Here is an 18,416-nt window from a genome sequence, read left to right as displayed (position 1 = left end):
TGGTCGTCTGACGTCACAATCCTCAAATAATCTTTTTATTTGGGGGTTATAAAGTGCCAGCCCACGGACAAGTAATCTTGAGCGTTTGTGGGGATAATCCGACTAACCTCTGACGTCATATGTGTCTAAAGAAACGCTTGGATTAATCAGATTAATAATCGGACAAGTAAAGAAACGCACCCAAGATTTCGGACCTGATCTGAGAGATTGGAGTCTCCTCTTGACAGCAATGCCAGTTGAGACTTCTTTCAATATGACTAATTTCCTTTTTTTTGGCACTTCACCATTAGCTACAGCTACTTTCAATACAGCAATTATTATTTCATCTCAGCTTCAAACTAAAAAGAACAAATAATCTTCCTCTATAGCAGGTTTTTTTTTTTTTTATAAATCACTCATCAAGTGCCTAGATCAATATCAAAACACTCAGTCAAATAGAGTCCATATACAAATCAATCCCTATTACATCACTGTCAATATAGCATTTACAATAGTATCAGAATCAGATAAAATCCTTTTCTCTACCACTTTCACAAATAAACTTAATAAACAAGTCTATCATCCTATACTTCAAAGATTCGTCATCAATCACAATTCCTAATGCAAGCCCCACTGAAAGCTCTCCAAGATTTTCCTCTTTACACAACATTCTCATTTCTTTTCTTAAATTTTCATATTCTTTACAATCAACAACATAATGGAAAATACTCTCTATCTCGCTACAATTATCACACTGAGGACTATCAGCTTTGCCTATGATAAACAGCCTATGCTTAATGCCTACATGGGTTGACCATAAACGGAACATTAAGCAACCATATTTTCTTTTCAATCTACTGTAATTTTTCAAATCAAAACCAGGTTTCTTTTTCTGGGTAAGAGCTATATTACTACTATCATCCCTCATTTCCTCAAAATGTTTTTGGTAAATACTTTTAACCATCTCTCTAACCTGTTTATATGGTTCTGTAGGGGGTGTATGAAGCAACTTTTGTGCTGCCTTTTTGGCATATTTATCTGCTCTTTCATTACCCACCACCCCCACATGGGCTGGACACCACAAAAATTGTATTGTTACTCCTTTCTCACAAATCTTCAGAATAGAGCTATAACACTTATGGACCTCATCCTTTGGTTTATTTGGAAAATTCTTAAGGGATTGGAGGGCTGATTTTGAGTCACTGCATATGAGGAACTTATTTTGGTTTTGATCACTTTCACTAATTTTTTCAATTACCCATTCTAGTGCACTTTCAATTGCTTTTATTTCTGCCTCAAAAACAGTTGATTCTTTGCTAAGTGGCTTTGTTATCTCTGTATTGAATTCGGGAACCACTATTGAGCAGCCCACTCCTAATCCATTTGTTTTTGAACCATCTGTATATATTTTCACATATTCTTCATACTTGCTATTCAATACTGAGAGGAATTTTTGTTTCATTAATAGGGGGTTGTTTCCTGTTTTTTCCATGTAGTCAATCTCACACTCAATCTCAACCCAATCTCAAGGGGGAATTTTTGGTGGTTTTTCATAACGTAGCATTTGGCTAATAGGTACTTCTATACCTTCCTGAGTAAGTAGTTCTTCAAATTTTTCAAAAGGATTCAGACGCTTCCTTTTCCTAAGGTGATTTCTAGTGTGGGTCAGTCCAGGTTTAATTATCAGTTTCTTAACTGGGTGATTGAGATCTGTTTTCCATAGATGGTTCATGTACATTATAAGCATTTTTCCCTTCTTGTGTTGAGTTTCTCCACACCAGACTCACTCAGGAGAATAGGAATTGGGGTACTTTGGTGAGCTCCAAATGCTAATCTTAGAGCAGTATTCTGTATTGAATCAAGTTTTCTGAGAGTGGATTCTGGGGCAATGCTGTATATCAAACTCCCATAGTCAATTTTAGGTCTAATGTATTTGATATAGAATTGTCTTGCTGTAACTATGTTGACACCATGCTTCCCACACGAAAGCATCTTCATCAAGTTCAGTCGCTTTGCACAGGATTCTTTTAGATATTTGATATGTTGGCTGAATTGAAGTTTATCATCAATGTATATTCCAAGGACTTTATGACAATTGGTTACTAGCAGTTCCTCTCCAAATAGAGTAAGTTGGGGAGGTCTAATATTCCTCTTGGGTGTGAACAACATAACTTTAGCTTTGGATGGTTCAAAATCAAGATCTATTCCTAGGGACCATAACTCTATTTGAGCCAATGTTTCTTGGACTGCTTTTTCTGCTTCTTCTACTGTGTTTTGGACTGTCCAAGTATTATTATCATCTGCAAAGATTCCTCCTTTGAAGTTATTGTCTTCTAGGGGGATATCAAATTCTCCAACATTATAATAGTCTGGCCCAAGAACACTACCTTGTGGAACACCTCTTTCCACCCCTATTTCTTCTGATCTTTCTTGTCCTACGGTCACAACAATTTTCCTATCTGACAGGTAACTCAGTGTAAATTTCATCAGATTTCCATTAATTTTTGCTTTAGACAGACCTTCTAGTATCCGTCTGTGAACCAGATTATCAAAAGCTCCTTTAACATCCAAGAACACTGCAATCATCACTTTACCATTATTGAGTGCATGAATGATGTCTCTCTGCATTCTGATCAGGTTATCCACTGTATTTCTTTCCCTGCGAAAACCTGTCTGTATATCCTGCAGCAGGTTAGCTTCCTCTGTGGCAAATCTCAGCCTTTCCTTTACAAGTCTTTCATATATCTTACCTCCAACTCGAGAGTTATAAAACGATGGTTTTCTACTTTGTTTGGTTTATTTGGTTTTGGGATCATGATAGCTGTGCCATTCTTCCAAATTGTAGGGAAATTGCCCACCTGCCACAACTTGTTGATAAGTTGTAGTAAAATAACCTTCCATTTATCAGTCAACCTTTTAAAGAAAACTGGGTGTATGTTGTCACAGCCGGGAGAAGTTTCTGGTAACAATTTTACCACAATATAACATTAAAAAAAACAGATTTATAATAAAACAGTAAGTTTGAGACCAATATTTTAAGCCTTGGTAAAATTCTAGTTAATTGACTTCTTGCTATCTCAGAAAGGGTTTAGGTTAGGAAAATGAAACTTTCAGGGATGAATTTACAGACTAAAGTATGTCCCAGGAAGGTATTTTGAAGCAACTACCCTCACTCCTTCTCCCTCTAGAGCAGTGGTTCCCAACCTTTTTCGGTCCGCGTACCCCTAGTCAAGGCCCAAAAAGTTTGCTTACCCCTTTCTTGAGAATCGTTGTTTTACTTTTTTCTTAACTAAAATCAGATTTTCAAAAACACGAGATTTATTGTCCAATATGCCGGTGCTTAAATGTACGTACAAAATCAATGAGAAACTTGAGGCTGCTTTTTTGCTAAAATATTATCAAATCTTGGCTCGATGTCACTAACGGCAATTATAAGGTCATTTTGTACACTCAGTCTGTTTCTGTGTTTGGTTTTGATCAATGACATTGCCGAAAATGACACTTCACAAAGGTAAGTGGATCCGAATGGTAACAAAGCAGACATGGCGATTTCACTTAGTTCCTTGTATTCTCCTTTCACCTCCAGCCAAAACTGGGAAACAGTTACATTTTGGAATTTCAGTTTTAAGGCGCGATCACTGGCAAGTTCGATCAGATTCTCTGTAAGCTTGTCACTAAGACAGGAGCTTGAGGTCACGTCTTCAACAAATGGATTTTGGATCCAATCCTGCGTTCTATCTTGGTTCATAATCGATGGGAAATATGACACAAGTTCATCTCGCAACTTTGTCAGATGCTCCCGAATACAATCACAGATTGTGTTGAGGTTATCAATTTCACTATCGTCCGCAAACTTGTCAAGGGTCGGGAAGACACTAACGCTGTTTCTTTGAACCTTTTTAATCCAGAACTCCAATTTCTTGATGAAAGCACACATCTTCGAATTCAGGGAGAGTTCGTCCGTCCGGAAACCTTGCATTGACAGATTCAAGTCATTCAGTTTGTCGAAAATATCCACAAGATAGGCCAGCCTGCAGACCCAGTCTTGGTTTTCAAAAAGTGAACTGAATGCAGATTTTTGCTCCAGAAGAAACATATGAACTTCTTGTCGAAGCTCGAAAAGTCTGTTTAAAATCTTCCCACGAGACAACCAGCGAACTTCTGTGTGCAGAAGTAAATGTTGATGTTCTGAACCCATCTCTTGGCACAGCAACTTGAACATTCTTGAGTTCAGTGGTCGGGCTTTGATGAAGTTGATCACTTTTACAGCCTCGTTGAGGGTCTCGTGCAGATGTGCGTTCATCCTTTTCGATGCAAGAGCTTGCCTGTGAATGATGCAGTGCAACCACTTCACCTTTGGATTTTTCTTCCTTATCCAGGCCATGAGCCCATTATTCTTCCCTGTTAGGGCGGCAGCTCCATCACTGCAAACTGATAGACACTAGTCCCACAAGATGCCCCCTTCTGCGAAGAATTTGTCAATCACCTTGAATAGTTCTTCTCCTGTTGTTCTTGACTGTAGGTTTTGACAAAACAGAATATTTTTTCTTATGTCAGAACAATCTTGATATCGAACAAAGACGATCACCTGGGCTTCACCTGACACATCCGTGCTTTCGTCAAGCTGTAACGCAAACATCTTTGTCAACTTTATTTGCTCAATAACCTGCATGACAATATCGCTTGCAATGTCTTCTATCCTTCTTGAAATGGTATTGTTCCATTTCTGCTACTGAAGGGCAGTAGCAGTTTTTGTGTCAAACATTATTTCACTGACTTTCACTAGTGCTGGTAATATCAGACATTCGGCGATGGTGTGCGGTTTTTTCTGTTTTGCAACTAAATATGAAACAGCATACGAAGCCCGGAGAGCCTTTGAAGAAACTGATGCCACTTTTGCAATTTCCAAACAGTTACTAGCGAATGCTTCTTGTTTACGCTTGAAAAACTCTATGGGCTTACCGACATGAGAAGGGTGCACAGTACTGAGATGCCGGTTCATATGCGCAGGTTTCATGGAACTGTTGAGGGAAATGTTGGAACTGAGTCAGAAACAAGTTTTAAAGATGTAGACTAAATTAATTTTGGGACCTTCACGTACCCCCTGCAAGGGTTTCGCGTACCCCCTGGGGTACGCGTACCACCGGTTGGGAACCACTGCTCTAGAGGCCCTGACCTTTAAAAATATGTGTGTTGTAAAAGTAAAACCTTGCAAAATAGATCTTCTGCTTAATTGAAGTACAACAAAATTGTTTTCAGCTTCAAAACTTCGCTCAATTCCATTTTGTATGGTTTTAAAGGTATGCAAATACAATTCCTTAATTTTGAAAAAAACATTGATATGGCTCAAAATTCTATTCAAATAACAGGAATTGCATTTTCAGAACCAAAGGCACTGAAAATGCAACTAGTAACTGAAAATTAAGGCAAATGTTGTTTTGTCAAAATTTCAATAGGTATAGACCTGTCATGTAGGCAAATTGCAGGGCCCTCTAGAGGGAGAAGCAGTGGAGGTGGGTACTTCAAAATACCTTCCCAGGACATACTTTAGCTTGTAGACCCATCCCTGAAAGTTTCATTTCCCTAACCTAAACTCTTTCTGAGATAGCAAGAAGCCAATTAACAAGAATTTTACCAAGATTTTTCCAAAAAGAAACTTAATGAGGAGAATCTAACAAAATATGGAATGAAAGTCTTCACAGATTTTAAGAATGATACCAATATTCTAATTACTAAAGCTGATAAAGGCAATACAATAGTTATCCTCAATGAGACTGAGTAAGTTAGCAAATCATTAAACCTCTTGAGTGACAATAAGGTGTATGAAAAAGTTGATATTTATGCTGTAAAGGTTGCCTATGATACTGTCAAAAAAGCTTTGGATAACCTCAGTCTTACCAATAGGATTAATGATAAACTTTACTAGACACTCTTTCTTGTCAGACCAGTCATTCCTAGATTTTATGGTGTACCTAAAATTCACAAACCAGATATACCCCTTAGACCTATTATTTCAACAGTAGGTTCAGCCACACAGAAGTTGCAAAGGTATTTGGCTGTTATCCTAAAATCCATAACCCTCAGCAGAAAACACACAATAAGAAATACCAAAGAAGTAGTTGATAGGCTAAATAGCATCAACATTGGGGAGAATGCCACAATGTGCAGTTTTGATGTTGTATCTTTGTTTACCAGCATACCCTTGCCCTGTCTTATACCAGCTTTAGAAAAGGATGGGTTCCTGGAGAGAACTGACTAGCTTGGACTCTACAGAAATCATTATTCTTTTGTCTTTATGTCTCAGCAATGCTTACTTTACTTTCAGACATCAAACTTATTAACAGATTTGGGGCATACACCCATCACCCATAAATTGAAAACTCACAAAAAACTCCACCCGTTTCCTAAAGGCCCTACCTTTTTAAGATCTACTAGGACAGCAGCCATCAATGCCTCTACCAAAATTCATGCCATGACACCACAATAATTCCAGGTTTGGCTCATCATTAGTGTTGTTCAGTGTTTTTACTTTTATTTATTTAGTGATTTTACTTTCTGGCAAGAAATTTGAATTTTACCTGATGATGACAGGCACAGGTCCTGTCAAATTTAACATTAGAAAAATCAATCACCTGACATCCATAGCTTAGGTAAGCTTATTACCATCTATCATTAAAACTGTTACACTATAGAATGCACTTATTCTATGGTGTAGACCATAACAGACTAATCCCCTATTTTATGCATTACAACATTATTATCATCATATCTTAGCAAGTTGAGTTACTTACTGTTTTAAAAATAGAGCTAAGAGAAAGTGTCAAACTTTAGGGTAAAGAGCAAGGTGTTGAGGTGGAAAAGCTCCTTTATATACAGAGTAATTTCTTGTCATTTTTAGTTTTAATGTTGCTCCTTACTTTCATTTAAAAGACTAGTTTTTTTATTTAATCTAACTTAAAAGAGCTTTTAACTTTTAAACAAAAGAGTTAATCATATAGTTCTGGAGGATTCAAGGGCTATTTGGAGCAACCTTTAGAAAAATACAAACTCTAGGAAAAAAAAACTATTGGAATATTTAAAGCTAAAAAATAAAAGATGAATCTCCACTACAAAATACAACACCTCTCTGTCATCAGCCTAAAGGATAACAAATAATTCATAAGTATTACAGATTTTGGTATCTAACTCACAAGAGTGTTTAACTTTGATTATACTATATATAGGTTTTATGCTATTATAGTATGAAATATACTATATTTAATAAAATAAAGGTAAAGGATACAGCATTAGACTTTACAGTCCCTACCGGCAGTGCTGATCTCCATTTCTCGGCCCTTCAGCCAGGAAGTACAATGGGGGGTTGGGGGCCAACCATCCTGTGCTTTTGCACACCCTTCCTTTTTACCTTCCCTAGATTTCACCAGGTACCTGTTTACAGCTGGGTCGACTCTGGCTAAGCTTACAGAGTCACAGCACTGACCCCATCCCAAACTGAACAATTGGATACACTGAGATTCGAACCCATGTCCTCTCAGACAAAGGATCCTGAATCCAGCACACCAATCCACTATATTTTATACTATATACCAATATAGGTTTTAGCTCATAATTAACTCTTGAAGTCCTCACATCATTAGTGTTGCTCAGTATTTTTACTTTTATTTATTTAGTGATTTTACTTGGATTAAAATTTATTCCTGAAATGTTTATAACTCAAAGATATAAGAAAGTCCCTTTTAAAAAAAAAGGAATAATCTCCTCATTAACCATCAGTTTAATGGATAATGTATAAGCACTACTAGTACTACCACTACTGCTAATAATTTATTGTTCTACTACTGCTAATAATTTACAAATAATTTATCTACTACTAATAGTTTATTGCAACACCAAGTTGTCTGAGGCCAATACAGCTGTTCATTAGCTGACTATATTCCAGAATAACTTAAAATTAAAAGAGGGTGATATTCAGCAAAATATACATCCATCAAATCCCTTTGTTGAGGAGTTTCAGTATTAAAATAAAAAAAAGAGGCAGGTTAAGAAACTCAGAATGAGAGTATAGATCAAGGCAAAGTTATCTTCTTGCCCCAATTCTAGGTGTCTTTTGGTCCAGAAATGAGCTAGCTACTAACCCAAACTTGGATACAAAAGAGCACAAACTCGGGTTCTGAAGGCCCAAAGGTACCAAACTAAAAAAAGTAAAAAGTATGGTATTGGACTTCACATTCCCTACCAACAATTCTGACCTCCATTTCACGGACCTTCAATCAGGAAGTGCAATGGGGGCTGAGGACCAGCCATCCTGTGGTTTTCCTCACCATTTGTATTTACCTTCCCCACATTCCTCCAGGTACCCATTTGAGTTGACCCTGGCTGAGCTTATAAAGTCATGCCAACTTACCTCCTTTCCAAACTAAACACCAGCAACACCGGGACTCAATCCCCTGTCCTCATGGACTAAGGATTCTGAGTCTAGCATCCTAACCACTCCAATAGGATTGCAATTAGTACAAATATACAAAATATCCACTTTTTTAGCTCAAAAGACTTCAAATATTTATTAATTAGCTCATTCTTAAGAGTAATAAAAATGTAAAACGTTCAAAACCTTTTACATCCATGGTTTCCAGTTATAGGGAGGAATTGCCATAAATCCAGATTCTTTCAAAACAAAAAGATTTCAGAATTTTTTAGATTATTATCTTGAAAGCATCAATGGTATAGCCTTTTACCTTGAATTAAATAAAAAATTTTTAACTGAAAGTAAAGAGTGACATTAAAACTTGAAACAAACAGAAATTACTTTGTATATGAAAGGGGCTGCTTCCTCCTCAACACCCCACTCTTTATGGTAAAGTTTGACACTTTCCCTCAATTCTACTTTTTAAAACAGTAAATTCATTTCTGGTAGAATGAACCCTCTTACAATATTCTAGGAGTGCTGGGTCGATACGATCACCCCTGGGGGAAAAAACAAATTCATAAATAAACACGCATCCATAATCTGCCTTCCGGTAAAAAATTCAAAATTCCACGTTTTGCACATATGAGCTTGTAACTTCTACTGTAGGGTTCTCTGATATGCTGAATCTGATGGTGAGATTTTCGTTAAGATTCTATGACTTTTAAGGGGTGTTTCCCCCTATTTTCTAAAATAATGCAAATTTTCTGATGCTCGTAACTTTTGATGGGTAAGACTAAACTTGATAAAACTTATATATTTAAAATCAGCATTAAAATGTGATTCTTTTGGTGTAACTATTGGTATTAAGATTAACATTTTTTAGAGTTTTGGTTACTATTGAGCAGGGTCGCTACAGTTTGTTACCATGAACTGTTTGATATAGCCGCTTTTCAATGAGATAGCTAAGTTGAAATCATACCCATTTATTTCTGGAACCTGTGAGGAAGAGACTTTATAATGAATGATTTTTAGGTAAAACCCCATTTATTTTTGGATTAATTGGGAATTATAAAGGCTTGGATATTAGAATTACTAGATGTGACGATTTTTTTGTCAAAGCTTTCTATGTATTTGGAAAATTAAAATTATATTCTTTGAAGGATGTACACTAGCGAATCTAAACATCAATTATTTAGAAGACTGGTTTCTGCTGATAACTTTCGGTTTTTATTTTTCCTTAAGTAATTTCTTAGACCACACTGCTTTTCCATTTACGAAAAATTGATTGAAGAAAAAACGGGTTTAATTTCCATAAAGCAGTGAACAAAAATAAAATATATAAACTACACTTTAGCTAACAAAAATAAAAATTCTCCGAATATTTCGGCCCCACGTCCAGGAGCCTTTCTCAGCGGAAAAAAAGAAGAAAATTAAAAAACCAACAATTCAAGACTTTTTTTTAAGACATTATAAATAAAATGCCACGACAAATAAAACACAACTAATAAATATAAACAATAAAATAAATTAGAAACAAACTCACATTATAAAACAAAATTCCTGCACTGACGGTAGTAACTTTAGAATAAAACTAAAGCAATTGTATATAATAAAACTTTCCTCCGCCACATTCGGTGTATAAACGGAAATCTATTAAAAATGAAAATTATAAATGCTTGCAACAATACGAAAACAGGTCACCCAACCCCAAATCCAATCAAAATCTTACAGGTTAACGAAACAAAGTTATGAATTATAAATTGAATGGATTTATTCATTTGCTATTTTAGCTGCCGTCCGTTGACTTCTTACAGTATTGACCCTGCTTTGACTTTCGTTCACAAGGTTATTACTTGTTTCGTGACAATTATGCAAATCAATGCTCGTTGAAGTTTTTGACTGGTCTTTAATTAAACTATTATAAATTGAATATATTGTAAAATCCCCTTTATCTCTATTGATACTAATACCCCCCATAGATAATCTTTTTTATTTCTATAATTTCTCTGAAACTTTGTAAAAGTCCTTCTGACTCATCAACAATTTTTGTCTGATCAAATAAAATACTGTGGTGAGGAAAATTAAACACGTGTTCCGCTATAGCTGATTCAAAAGTTTCAGGTTTTTTATTCTGTCTTAGCGAGCAATCTATCGCATTTTTGTGTTGCTGTAGCCTATTTTGTAAATTCTGCTGTGTTCTACCTACATAAAATTTACCACAAGAGCATGGAATTTTCTATATCCCCTGTTGTATATTTCTTGGAACTTTATCTTTTCCATTATTTAGCCAAGAGTGTATATTTTGTCCTGATTTGAAAGCTGTTTTTATATTATGTTTTTTTTTTTTTTTCTCCTTAATTTATGTGACTTATGTCACAGAAATTCATAAGAGATCTTAAATGAAGATCTTAAGATCTTTAAGAGATCTTACAAGTTCATAAGAGATCTTAAATGAAGATCTTAAGATCTGTAAGAGATCTTAAAGTTCATAAGAGATCTTAAATGAACTTAACACGTGGGAACGGCTCAATAGAACGGAGATTAAAAGTTATATTGCCCTTTTTAAATGATAAAAATAAATGAATGGCAAATAGACCCCCTCCCACTTTTATTTTTATATCAGAGTCTTCCGATCAATATTTTAAGAGATTATTTTGTAAAGCTTAGTTGAAACGTCAAGTAACAATGTCTTTAGAAATAACATGACCCCCGCCGCCCCTGGAGAAAGGTCTTTAAGTTATAAGATTTGCCCATTGTTAACGTGTTGTATTTGTTATTGGAGAGCATGTACATTTTTCGAGTGGAGAGAGGAAGGTGAATTTTTTATTGGGGGGTTTTCCACGGAGAGAGTATTTCATGGGTTAAGGATGTTTCCGGTTTTTTTTTGCACTGAGGGAATTCGCCAGAATTTCTATACAAATTTCTTTTCATTAGTCTTACTTTATTTTTGCCGCCTCAATTTTACATATGGAGGTGTTATAGGGAATTTTCGGGGGAGGGGGATTTTTACCAGGTCGGAGTTTTCTAGAGTATATTTCCGTAGGAGGAGGATTTCGCCTTAATACAAATTTGCCATATGAGGGTATTCCACGGTTGCAGGAAAACTTGTCCACGGAGGAGAGGATTTTTGGAAAGATTAAAAAATCTTTTCAAATGAAAGTATTTTCCAACTGAAAGTTTGCTAATTGAAATTCTTCACCAGCAACCACCTAAAAGAAATTTTTTGCGGGGGATTTTCAGCTAGAATGGAATTTTCCAGGAGGAATTTTCCTGGTAAGGGGTCGGGATTTTACATGGAAGTAACTTAAAGGGAATTTGAAAATTTGAACTTTTTGTCCCGATTCTCCAAGATTTTCGTTAAATAGAATAATTAGCTTTTAGTAATAGATCAGACAAACTTTAGCGTACAGAGCAAGGTATTTAGAAGGCGGTAGCCCCCTCAGATAATTAGTAATTTCTGTTCATTCTGAGTTTTGATGCTGCTCCTTACTTTCAATTTAAAAAAAAATATATTTTTTTACTTAATTATAAGCAGCGCGATAGCGCGAAGTAAAACGATGTTGGCACAATATTTTTTTTGTTTGTTTGTTTGTTTGTCTTTGATCAGGGCGCTTCGCATCGAAGGAGTTGTCGTGGAAACTTCAAAAAGGGTTCATTCGATTGGAAATTAAAACGACTAGTGCCCTTTTTAATAGTCGAAGGTGATTGGAGGGCAACTGACCTCCATCCCACACACATCCAATCAAATCCGTAAGCACACGCACTCCATCCCTAAGCACATCCAATCAAAATTTGGAAATAGCCCTTTGTTCAACGTAGTTGAAAGGTCTGGAAATTATGTCGTTGAGGATGACAAACCCCCTCAGCCCTCAGGACAAAGGCTGTTAATTAAGCCCTGGGGGCATATGAGGTTTTTTTTATAGAAAGTGCTGTCATAATAACTTCAAAAATGGCTCATTCAGTTAGAAATTGAGAGGGCTAGTGTATTTTTTTATAGGCAACAGAAATCGGAGGGCGAATCCCCCCCCCACGCCCATCATTCCCCAAAAATTCACGATCAAAATTTTAATATAGTCACTTGTTCAATGTTTTTGAAAGGTCACGATATTGGGCCTTTGAAAATAACACCCCCCCCCCATAGTCCTAAGGAGAAGGGTTGTAAGTTTTGCCCTTGGGGCATATAAGGTTTTTACACAAAGTTTTGCCGTAAAAACTTCAAAAAGGGATTAATCAGTTGGAAATTAAGAGGACTATTGCCCTTTTTATTAGTTCAAAGTTATCGAAGGGCAAATGCTCCCCCCTCCTACCCGGCCCATCCTTTTTTCAAAACACTTCCAATCAATATTTTAAGATAGCCATTTTTTAGATTTTGATATTAAGACAGCCATTTTGAGACTTCAAATTTTGAGATAGCCATTTCGGTCGACGTTGTTGAATGGTCCGTAAATTATATCTTTGAGGATGACAATTCCTCCCAGCCCTCAGGGCAAGGGTTGTATGTTATCCCGTGGGACCATGTAAGGTTTTACGGAAAGCCTGGTCATATAAACTTCGGAAGGAGCTCATTAGATTGAAGCTCTTGTGCCCTTTTTAAGAGTCAAAAGGATCAGAGGGCAGCTCCTCCCCCCACCCCCACCCCACACACGCCGTATTGTCCCGAAATGCGTCTAATAGAATTTTTGAGATTGTAATTTTATTCAGAATGGTCTAACTAACATATAACAAGACTTTTGGGGTTGAAACAAACCCCCAAAGCCTGGGGGCAAGGGTTGTAAATTATGCCCGGAGGGCATTTAAGGCTTTTATGGAAGGGATGGTTGTATACACTTTAAAGAGGCTCATTTGCTTGAAAATTGGAAATTTTAGCTGCCTTTTAAAAGTCAAAAATGATTGGATGCAGCTAGTTTCCCCTCCCGACTACAACTTTTAACAAACGATGCGATGAGAATCGTGAGATAGCGATTTTGCTAAAAAATAGTCCAAAGAACATATAACAATGCCCTTAGGGTTTACACAACCCGCCAGTGCCCTGGGGATAGGATTGTAAGTCATGGTCTGGGGGGAATATAAGGTTTTTATGGAATGTGTGGTCGTATAAACTTTAGATAGGGCTTATTGGATTTGGAATTGGGAGGTATAGTGCCCCTTTTTGAAAGTTAAAAATGATTCGGGAGCAACCAGTCCCCCCCCCCGATGCTCGTCATTTCGCTAAAGACATTCAATCAAAATTTAGAGATAGCAATTTTATTTATTATAGTTGAAGAGCCTGAAAATTATATCTTTGAGGAAGACACTCCCGCCCCACAGCTTTTAGGGTAGGGATTTTAAGTTTTGCCCCGGGGGCATTTAAAGTTCTTATAGAAAAGGGTGGTAGCACGTGCTTCAGAGGGGAATCATTGGATTGGTAATGTGAATTTTTATCGTTCTTTTTAAGAGTAAAAGAGATCAGAGAGCTGCTACCCCCACCCCCTATCACTTCCTGCTTTCCCGAAATTCATCGAATAAAATTTTTCCAGACAGTGATTATATTCAAAATAGTCCTAAGTTCATATGTCAAGGCTTTTGGGTTGATACAAACCACCAGAACTTGGGTTGTAAGTTATGCTGCAGGGTGTTAAAGGTTTTTTATGGAAGGCAAGGCTGTCTAACTTTAGAAGATGCTCATTTGGCTGATAATTGGAAGTTCTAGTTTCTTTTTGATCGTCAAAAGTGACGGGAGGCATTTAGCACCACCCTAATTTCCGACAACCCGTTTTATTAAATGTATCTGTTTGAAATTATTAGATAGCAATTTTGTTTAAAAAAAGTCTAAGAACATAAAATAACGCGTCTAGGGTTGACACAACCCCTCACCGCCCTGGAGATAGAGTTATAAGTTATACCATGAGGATATGTAAGGTTCTTATGGGACGATCGGTCGTATAACGTTCAAGTCGGGCTTACTTAATTTGAACTTGGGAGTTATAGTGCCCTTTTTAAGAGTCAAAGTGATTTGAGTGTAACTAGTCTCCCCCTCCCCCTCCGAGCTCATCATTTCCATTAACTTTTTCAATCAAAATTTTGAGACACCATTTTGTTTATCGTAGTTGAAGGGTCCTGAAATCATGTCAGTGAGGAGTACACCCCCCTACTAATCTCAGGGCAATGGTTGTAAATTATGTACTGGGGGCTTTTGAGGTTCTTATAGAAATGGTGGCCGTATATACTTTGGAGAGGACTCATTGAATCAGTAATCAGAAGTTATAGTGCCCTTTTTAAGATTAAAAGGAATTAGAGTTCAGGTAACCCTTGCCCCATACAAAAACACGTTGTGTTTTCACAAGATGCATCCAATAGATATTTGAGACATTCTTTTTACCCAAAATAGTTCAAAGGTCCTATAACAAGGCTTTTGAAGTTCATACAAGCCACCAGAGCCTGAGGGGGAGGATTTTAAGTTATGACCTCAAAGCATTTAAGGTTCTTATCGGAGTGATGGTTTTATAAACTTTAGAGGTGAATCATTTGGTTGAAACTGTAAGTTCTAGTTCCCTTTTAAGAGTCAATAGTGATGGAGGTCATCTAGCCCTCGCCCTAATTACCCCTATTTTCACCAAATTTATCTGATTGAAATTGTGCGACGGTATCTTTGTTTAAAATAGTCGAAAGAACATATAACAATGCCTCCAGGGTTGGTATATTCCCCAGAGTCCTGAGGCAAGGGCTTTAAGTTATGCCTTTGAGGCATATAAGTTTTTTACGGAATTTTTTGTCGTATTAAATTCAGATGTGTCTCATCTGATTTTAAATTAGAAGTTCTACTGCCATTTTTAAGAAAAAGTAATTTGAGAAACCCCCCCCCCTACGCCCCCTACCCAGTTCAGTAATTTTGCTTTTGGGGATGTCATTCCCCCCCGAGGTCAAGGGGCAAGGGCTGCAAGTTATGCAATTTGTTCATTGTTTATATATATCATATGTTATTGAGAAAAGGTATGCATGTTTGACTTCTACTTTCCCAAAATAAAAAGGGCATTAAGATGAGTCTCTCAGGGAATAATAAGGAAATGACAAGAGATATATTCAATTGACCAAAAAGGCAATATTTGCACGCTATTACTACTACAACTACTGCTGCTTCTACTGCTACCAGTACTATAACTAAAACTTCTACTTCTTTTGCGAGTACTACTAAGGCTAAGGATATTTAGAAAAATATATTCGGAAACGGTTAGGGGAAAACTGAACTAAATCAAAAACATACTATGTACATACAGATGACTCATATGGGTGTATGAGCAATGTTTTTGGAGCAGATTATTGTATCAAGAGGAAACTTCCAGGGCATCGTCAGTGAAATGTTCAGTTGAACAAAAGGTGAAATGTACCTGTTACTACTGCTGTTGCTACTACTGATACTGCTAATACTCATACATTATTACTGCTATTACCGTCCACACTATTACCGGTTTCATCTGAGTATTGGTTTTTATTACCAAAGTGGATAACTTGAACTTCATTGACATTGAACTTCAGCTTCCAAGTCCCTCCCCAGTGTGTAAATGATTCCAAGTCTGCTTGAATGGTTTCTATTTTTTCTGGACTTTCAACTGAACCAATTACTTTTGAATCATCTGCATAAAGGCTTATTTTATTTTTGATGTTTGAAGATAAATTATTGCCAAAAATATTAAATAAGGTTGGACCCTGGACTGTGCCTTGAGGGACCCAACTTCTTGTTTCCAATATCAGAGAGAAATGATTGCCCATTTTCCCCAAACACTTGAACTGCTTGTTTTCTATTGCTAAGGAAAGGCATCCCTCAGTCAATAGGTTCTGTATTAATATCAATAGCTTTTAGCTTAATACAGAGTCTCCTCTGACACACCTTATCTAATACTTTTGCAAAGTCCAGCAAAATCATGTAAACTGGGAAACCCTTGTCTATGAGATTGTTGGCATATTCATATTCATCAATAAGGTTTATCTTAACTGATCTAGCAGAACAGAAACCATTCTGGCACAGGGACAGCAGCTTATTTCGAGTCAGATGTTGAATGACTGCAGAGTTGACTGTGGTTTCAGGTATTTTTCCCACAGCAGAGATGATACTGATTGGTCTGTAGTTAACTACTTCATTCTTATTCCCATCTTTGTGCACTGTGGTAATATATTCTAACTTCTATTCTGAAGGCATACACTTTAAATCTAGAGACTTCTGGAAAAGCTTGGTATAAGGGAGAGACAGTTCAGCATATGCTTCTTAATAGAAGTTGAGGGCAAATGCTGTCTGGATGAACTTATTTGTTTGGGTTCAGATTTTAAAGACAGATTTCAAGGTCAACTCTACTGATAGTAATTGGTGACATTAAACTTATGATTTTATACTTTGAGGGATCTTCGAATGGAACACTGTCAACATGTGTGAAGACAGCGGCTGATTGTTAACTAAAGAAATTTGTTATTGCTTGGGAATCATCAGTTTTATCATTTCTTGGAAGGTATGAATCTGAGAGGATGCAGGACTAGTATAAGCAGGAACCAAAGAACTAGGAATATTATTGGATACCATATTGTGAAATGACAAGGAAGAAACAGTAGTTTAGCAAGTTGTCGCAGGAGAAACACTAGAAATAGAAGCAATAGAAAGGTCAGCATCAGACAAAGAAACCTTATTACGAACACTACTAGGTAGTGGAGAGACAAGATTAGATGGTGTAAGACTAATATCACTTACATTAGTATAATATGTCATTTGCACCAAGTCGTGGTAAGTTCTTAGTCACGTCTTGGGATTGGCTTTTGGGAGATGATTCATTTGATTTTTATACTAATGTATACATGTATAGTAATGTATACAAATGATTTTTAATTATAATTTAATACTTAAAAGATTGGATAGTGATATAAATTGGAAACCTGTTTGTAATTGTAAGTAACTTGGCCCATTTGTAAATCCCATTTACAAATATGTTATAACAGGGGACTTGTCAATAAGCTAATTTCCGTCTTTCTCATCATTTGAAACCATCGAGTATTTTTGATAGCTTGGAAAATGATTTTGATTTATTTATTGATAAGTGGTGTAAGAAAGACAATAAAAATAAAGAGAGTTTTCACAGTTGGAAGAATTTAATTATTAGTAGAATACGAAATAAAATATATTCTAACTTAAAAAATAGTAACAGTAAATCATTATTTTATACTGCTAAGATAAAACAAGTAATTGCTAATCTGCAGAATGAATTTGTAATTGTGCTGGTAGATAAAGCTAATAACAATTTTGCCATAATTTGTCAGAAGCTGTATTGTGATGTCTTAAAAAGGGAGTTATGCACAACTAATGTTTACGAAAAGGTAAATTTAGAGGATGAGAATTTAATTGAAAAAAAACTGAAGAAATACTCTTTAAAAAATTTAATATTAAAATTAATGACAATGATAAAAAGTTCCCTTTCCTATATTGGACTGTAAAATTTCATAAGAATCCCCCTAGACCACGGTTTATTGCTGGAGGAGCTAAATGTCCAACCCGCATTGCTGCTATTGACCTCTCTTTAATTTTAAAGGAAATTATAAATAAACTTAAAACCTATTGTTCTGGTATTAAAAATTTTCGGATTTTAATCCATATTGGAGTGTTAATAATTCACTGCAGGTGATAGATTCTTTAACAATGATTTCAGCTAAAAGAATTGAGTCTTTCGATTTTGCGACAATGTATACTAATTTATCACTTAATGTAGTGTTAGATAATTTAAAAACGGTTATCAAGAAATCTTTCCTCTTATCTAGTAAGAGGCTCTTAAAAATAGACACTTATAATAAAAAAGCTATATGGACAAACTGCTTTAAGACTACAGTTAACTTGAGATGTTACAGCTTAGATATGATTTTTGATTTATTAGAATTTGTTTTGTATAATACTTATATAAGATTTAATGGTAATTAGTGCAAGCAAATCGTGGGAATTCCCATGGGCGGGGGGGGGAATGCCAGCCCGTTTATAGCTGACTTGTTTATAAGTCAACTCGAATATAATTATATGATGGAT

The 18,416-nt window shown here is 36.1% G+C and overlaps 1 protein-coding gene across 9 annotated transcripts in view; it reads left to right on the top strand.

Moving 5' to 3' along the window:
* Window positions 1-18,416, top strand: part of LOC136028194 (3-oxoacyl-[acyl-carrier-protein] synthase, mitochondrial-like) — a 38,721-nt gene that overhangs the window by 10,238 nt on the left and 10,067 nt on the right. Inside the window, exon 1 of one of the 9 annotated variants that reach the window (XM_065705902.1) lies at window positions 4,935-5,047. The exons of 1 other annotated variant lie outside the window; for it this stretch is intronic. The gene's annotated coding sequence lies outside the window, so the exon portion shown is untranslated. 7 more of the 9 variants (XM_065705905.1, XM_065705901.1, XM_065705908.1 and 4 more) reach the window with 7 other exon arrangements.

This window comes from Artemia franciscana, chromosome 6 (assembly GCF_032884065.1).
Source record: "Artemia franciscana chromosome 6, ASM3288406v1, whole genome shotgun sequence".
Classification (NCBI taxonomy): domain Eukaryota; kingdom Metazoa; phylum Arthropoda; class Branchiopoda; order Anostraca; family Artemiidae; genus Artemia; species Artemia franciscana.
The sequence above is the reverse complement of the archived record's forward strand: the minus strand, read 5'-3'. Positions and strand labels throughout refer to the sequence as shown.